Source organism: Alligator sinensis, unplaced genomic scaffold (assembly GCF_000455745.1).
Source record: "Alligator sinensis unplaced genomic scaffold, ASM45574v1 scaffold19_1, whole genome shotgun sequence".
In the NCBI taxonomy this organism is placed as follows: domain Eukaryota; kingdom Metazoa; phylum Chordata; order Crocodylia; family Alligatoridae; genus Alligator; species Alligator sinensis.
In genome coordinates this window covers 2,047,783-2,053,555 of record NW_005841916.1, presented here as the reverse complement: position 1 = coordinate 2,053,555, position 5,773 = coordinate 2,047,783, and positions in this window count along the sequence as shown.

The following is a 5,773-nucleotide window of genomic DNA, read 5'->3' as shown; positions in this document are numbered from 1 at the left end:
GCATGGGATGGTGTCATTGGGAAGCATGGGATTGGAAGCTGTAATAACTGTGGTCTTCTCCTGCTCAGACTATGTGCTGAACACAAGCTCCTGGTTACTAACACTGTGTTTCATCTCTCCAACACATCTCTTCTCACATGTCCATCCACAAAGACATCATGGATGGACCCTCGCTCCAAGCACTGGCATCTTATCGACTAAGTTATCATATGAAGGAGGGACAGATGCGATGTCCATGTAACCAAAGCTGAATCATCGACTCATCATCTCCTCACTAAAGATCACAATTCAAACCAGACGGTGTCTGCAAGGACGAAGTGGACCAAAGGACCTCAATACTGCTGGGCTGATAAACAACACCACCAGGGTGTCCTTTGTGAACCAGCTGAAAGATCAGCTTCACACTACACCACTCTATTCCAGGTCCCTCAAAGACAACTGGAAGTGGCTTTGTGAAGCTATACACTCTGCAGCTCTTGAGACCCTGGGACCAAGCATCCACAGACACCAAGACTGGTTTGATGAAAATGATGAGGAGATGCAAAAGCTGCTGGAAGAGAAACAATATCTTCACAGAGCCTACCTCTATGATAAGTCTGCATCACCACAACATGCCTATAGCTTGATATGGAAGACCATTCAATGCAAATTGCGAGGGGTGCAGGGCACATGGTTGAAAAACAAAGCAGATGAGATCCAGTATTGTGCTGACTGAAACAATGTGAAGAAGTTCTTTGACACCCTAAGGACTGTTTATGGTCTGCAGGTCCTCGGATCCTCCCCTCTGCTGTCTGCCAATGGGACCACGCTGCTAACTGACAAGGCCCAGATCCCCCAGAGATGGGCTGTGCACTTCAGCGCTGTCCTCAATCAGACCTCCTCCATCAACATGGATGCCATATACAAGCTGCCTCAAATTGCCGCCAACACCTTGCTTAAAGCTGCACCTACAATCAGGGAAGTCCAAAAGGCCATACAACAAATGCCTAGTGGCAAAGCTCCTGGAGTCAATGTGATTCTAGCAGAGGTCTACAAATCAGGTGGTCATGACCTCACAGAGAAACTAACCAAGATCTTTTGCACTATGTGGGTGCAGGAGGTAGTTCCTCAAGAATTCAAGGATGCCTCCATCGTCCACCTGTACAAGAGGAAGGGAAATCAACTCTGTGACAAACACAGGAGCATTTTCCTCCTCTCAACTGCCAGAAAGATACTCACAAGAGTCCTTCTCAACTGACTGATCGACCATCTAAACGACCAACTGTCTGAGAGCCAATGCCACTTCAGAAAAGGACACAGAACCACCAACATGGTGTTTGCGGCTTGGCAGCTGCAAGAAAAGTGCTAGGAACAGAACATCAACCTTCTCCTCACATTCATCGACCTAACCAAAGCCTTTAGTACGGTGAACCATGAAGGCCTTTGGGAAATCATGAAAAAGTATGGATTCATAGATTTCATAGACATTAGAGCTGGCAGGGACTTCATACGATCATTGGGTCCAGCCCCCTCCCCAAGGGGCAGGAAGTCAGCTAGGGCCAAAGGATCGCAGCAAGATAAATGTCCAAATGTTTCTTGAAAGTGTCCAGAGTAGATGCTTGCCTTCCAAGACAATGACCTTGGTATGGGGATCAGGTACCGATTTGACAGAGACATCTTTAACCTGTGCAGGGACCAAGTGAGCTCCAAAGCCTAGATAGCCATGCTTCATGACTTCCTCTTTGCTGATGACTGGGCATTATGTTCAGGCTCACAGACTGACATGCAATGGTCCAGGGACCTATTCTTGTCAGCTTGCAACACCTACGGACTCATTATTAACATGAAGAAAACCAAAGTGATGTTTCAACCTGCACCTGGCACAACACCCCAGGAATCACACATCTCAGTTAAAGGCCAACAACTGTTGATGGTCACTAAGTTTGTCTATCTAGGCAGCATGCTCTCCCGTGCTGTCCACATTGACGATGAAGTCAATGTGAGATGAATGAAAGCTAGCATGGCCTTCGGCAGACTCTGTATGTCAGTCTGGGACTGCAGAGGCATTGGAATTTTGATGAAATTGAAGGTATACAAAGCCATAATTTTCTCGACCCTCCTCTACACCTGTGAAACCATCTACCAGTGCCATGTCAAGAAACTAAAACACTTCCACCTGTGCTGCCTGCAAGAGATACTTAAGATCAAGTGGCAGGACAAGATTTTGAACACTGAGGTGCTCAGAAATCAGCTCTCCCCAGTATTCACACTCTACTGAAATTGGTGCAACTAAGATGGGCCAGCCACCTTTCAAGAATGCCTGACACTCACCTGCCAAAGAAAATCTATGGCAAACTGTCAAATGAAGTACGCTGTCATGGCACACCAAAGAAGCAGTACAAGGACACCCTACAGATGTCCCTAAAAAGTTTCAGCGTCGACCCGGAGTCATGGGAGCAAATTGCTTGTGTCCGCCCATCCTAGAGGTCATCAATCCAGAACAGAGCATGGGCCTTCGAACAGCACTGCATGGCAGAAACAATGAAGAAATAAGTGGTCAGGAAAACGAAAACCTCTTGTACTCAGTCCTTATTGCTTTCCTGCCCCTGCTGCAACAGAATGTTCAAGGCAATGATTGGGCTCATAAGTCACCTACCCATGTGAGCTAGCCTCCCCCTCCCCCCGCTTTCTCTTTCCTCTCTCTCTTTTTTTCTCCTTTTTCCTTTTTTTTTCTCCTTTTCTCTTTTCTCCCTCCCTGTTTCTTTCCCATTTCTTTTCTTCCCCCACCCCACTCACCACTCCATGCAGGATGTGACTGTCTTTGCCTGCAAAGGACAACAGATTATACTATCATTCTACTACAGTCATATTTGTGAGGAAGTTACATTGAACCTCTGACTGCAAGATGTACAATAGGTTTGCTGTTTTGGTAGAAAGCTGTTTGTTCCCTACTGGGCACATCTACATGTGCTATTAATATGGCTGAATAAACTCTGGCTCAGTTCATGTCAGAATTTATTGCTCCCAAGTGCCATGTTTGCACATGTGCCCAGGACCACAGTACACTGAGCGAGGGTGGAGCAGCCCCAGATGGCAGGAAGACCTGGGGGGGCTGCTCTGACCCAACTCGCTATGCTGTAGAGGGGCAAACTGGGGCACAAGGGTGCTTCAGTGTGGGGCTAGCCAGCAGGTAGCCCCGCCCCCTGCAAGCTCTGTCAGCATGTGGAGTTAATTAGTTTACTCTGCTCTAATCTCACCACATGTGTAGGCAGTGATGTTTTACTGTGTTACTAATTAGTCAGTTCTGCAGTAAACATGTTTTGTAGATGGGCCCACTGAATGGGCTTAAATTTTAGGCATATATTTAACTCACTGTAAGAGGTACTCTTAACAACTAGGGTATTTTCAGTATTTCTGATAATTGAAAAATATGTTAAAGTGTATATAATTGTTCTTATAATAAGGTCTTTAACCCTTGTCATTTGGCATCATGCCAATTATTAAAGTGCTAATTTGTATTTCTTCTGAATAGAAACAGTGTCATGTTCTTTGGGAATAATCATCCAATGAGAATTTATTGAAATACTGTACAGGAAACCCTTGCTACTCATGGATTTGGCATTCGCGGTTTCGAATACTCACGGTGCCGTGCCAGCCCACGCTCTCTCCCTGCTGGCGGTGTGATGACACTGTTACAGCACCAGCGGCATCTGCAGGACCTCCGTGCTTGCCGCCACCGTGCTTCTGTCACTGCCAGTGCTGCAGTGCCCGCCCAGCCACCAAGGGCACGTGCTGTTCATGACGCGGTACAGTACATATTCACAGATTTTGTCATTTTCAGGGATCTCTAGAATGTATACCCCTAAAATGGCAAGGGTCTCCTGTACTTCTAACCTGTTTTTTATATGTTCACTGTGCTGTCACTTGGTGGTTTTTGGGGGAGCTGTGGCAGTTGAATTCTACAGAAATTCATAGAAGACTTTCTCTCCAATTCACACAGATCCAAGTAAACTCTTGGAAAAATAATAGTTGCATTTCCTAACTTACTCCAGACTCTATGTTGCTGTTGTTTCAAACAGAACCCAACGTGTGTGATTTCCAGAAAGCCTCTGGACTAAAGAGAAATAAGCAGAAGTCATTACAGACTAGGTAAACAATTCTTGCTATAGGTAAGTCTCAATGAATAAGGCCATTTAAAATGGTAGAGGTCCATTACTACCTGTGAATCAAAGACAGGTAGTAAAGGAGCTATCCAGTAAGTTGTAATGAACCATAAAACTACTTCATGGTTTAAGTCCATGGTTTTTAGTGCTTAGTAAAGTTATGCATTTCTCTTTTCAACCCAGTCTTCTAAAGGTCTTGTGTATGTTTTCTTAAAAGGGAATTAAGAAGTTCTCAAATAGAATCCAAAACATACTTTCAAAAGATGGTCCTCTGAAATATTTCTACACAATGTCTAGAAGTTACAAAAATGGACAGGTGTGAGAAGTATTTTCCTATTTCTTAGTCACCATTTTAACATGCATGACAGGAGTTTTCTTGTACAAATATCTGATTTAATCAATATACATTCATTATACGAGAAACTATAAGTTTATGTACCTATTATGTCTTTTCTAATTATGGACAAACCAGCTTAACTCATCAACAGGGATCTGGGTTTTCCATTCACCATGGAAAAATGCAGTAAAACCTGGATTTTCTCCTTTAAGGGAGAAAACCTTGGGGAATGGTGGGCTTCCCCTTGCAGACTGGCAGAGTTCCAGCCTGCGAGGGGATGGGGGGAGCGGTAGGAGGGCAGTTAGGCAAGGGGTGCCATGTGCATATGTGCCAGGGGTATAGGTTGTAGCCGTGTTGGTTTAAGGATATAGGCAGACAAGGTTCTTTGGGTAAATCTGATATCTTTTATTAGACCAACAATTAGAGTTAGTCTAATAAAACAGTGTTTCCCAACCTTTCTGAGCCCTAGTCACACTTACATTAATAAACAGTTTCCATGGCACACCTGTTAAGGCATTCCCCATCCTCATACCTATTGTAGTTCATTGTAGCTCATAGCCATGGCAAAAGTCCGCGGCACATCTGTTAATTTCCGATGGCACACCTTTGTACTGTGGCACACTGGTTGGGAAATAATGTAATAAAAGATATCAGATTTATCCAAAGAACCTTGTCTGCCTATGCGTATTTGTACATGCTTACACATGCACATGGCTGTCATGCAGCCTGGAGAGCAGCTCCTGCAGGTAAGTCTGGCAGGGGTTGGGGAACGAAGCCCCCATATGGAGGGAGGGAGTGAGTTTGGCAGGGCTGGGGCTGGTGCTGCTGTGTGGTGCTTGGGGCCTGGGGCTGGAACACGCTGCCACAGGGCTTAGGTGGGGAGTGGGATGGGGCTGTGGGTGGCTTGTCGGGGGGGGAGGTGGGGCGGGCCCCCTGCCACTGCATGCACTCCCAGGAGGCACTGGGGGGGGGCATGTGTTCCCCAGATCTGTCTGTGGGGTGGGGGTGGATTGACCACTGCAGGCTTGGACTTGGGCTCCTTGCCCTGCTGCCCTCCTACTGGGGCCTCCGTGGCCCAGCAGGTGGGACCCAGTGTGGCAGGGCAGAGTGGGGTTGGGTGGAGAGGCTCAGTACTGCTGCTGCAAGCCCTGCACTTCCATAGCAAGTTGTCCCCTACCCTCCTGGCAGCAGTGGGGGCCGTGGCACTGAGTTGTGCCCCTTGCTGCTGCCAGGCTAGCAGCAGGCACCTTGCTAAGGTGGTGTAGGTCTTGTGGCGGGGGGGTGGGGCGCCCCT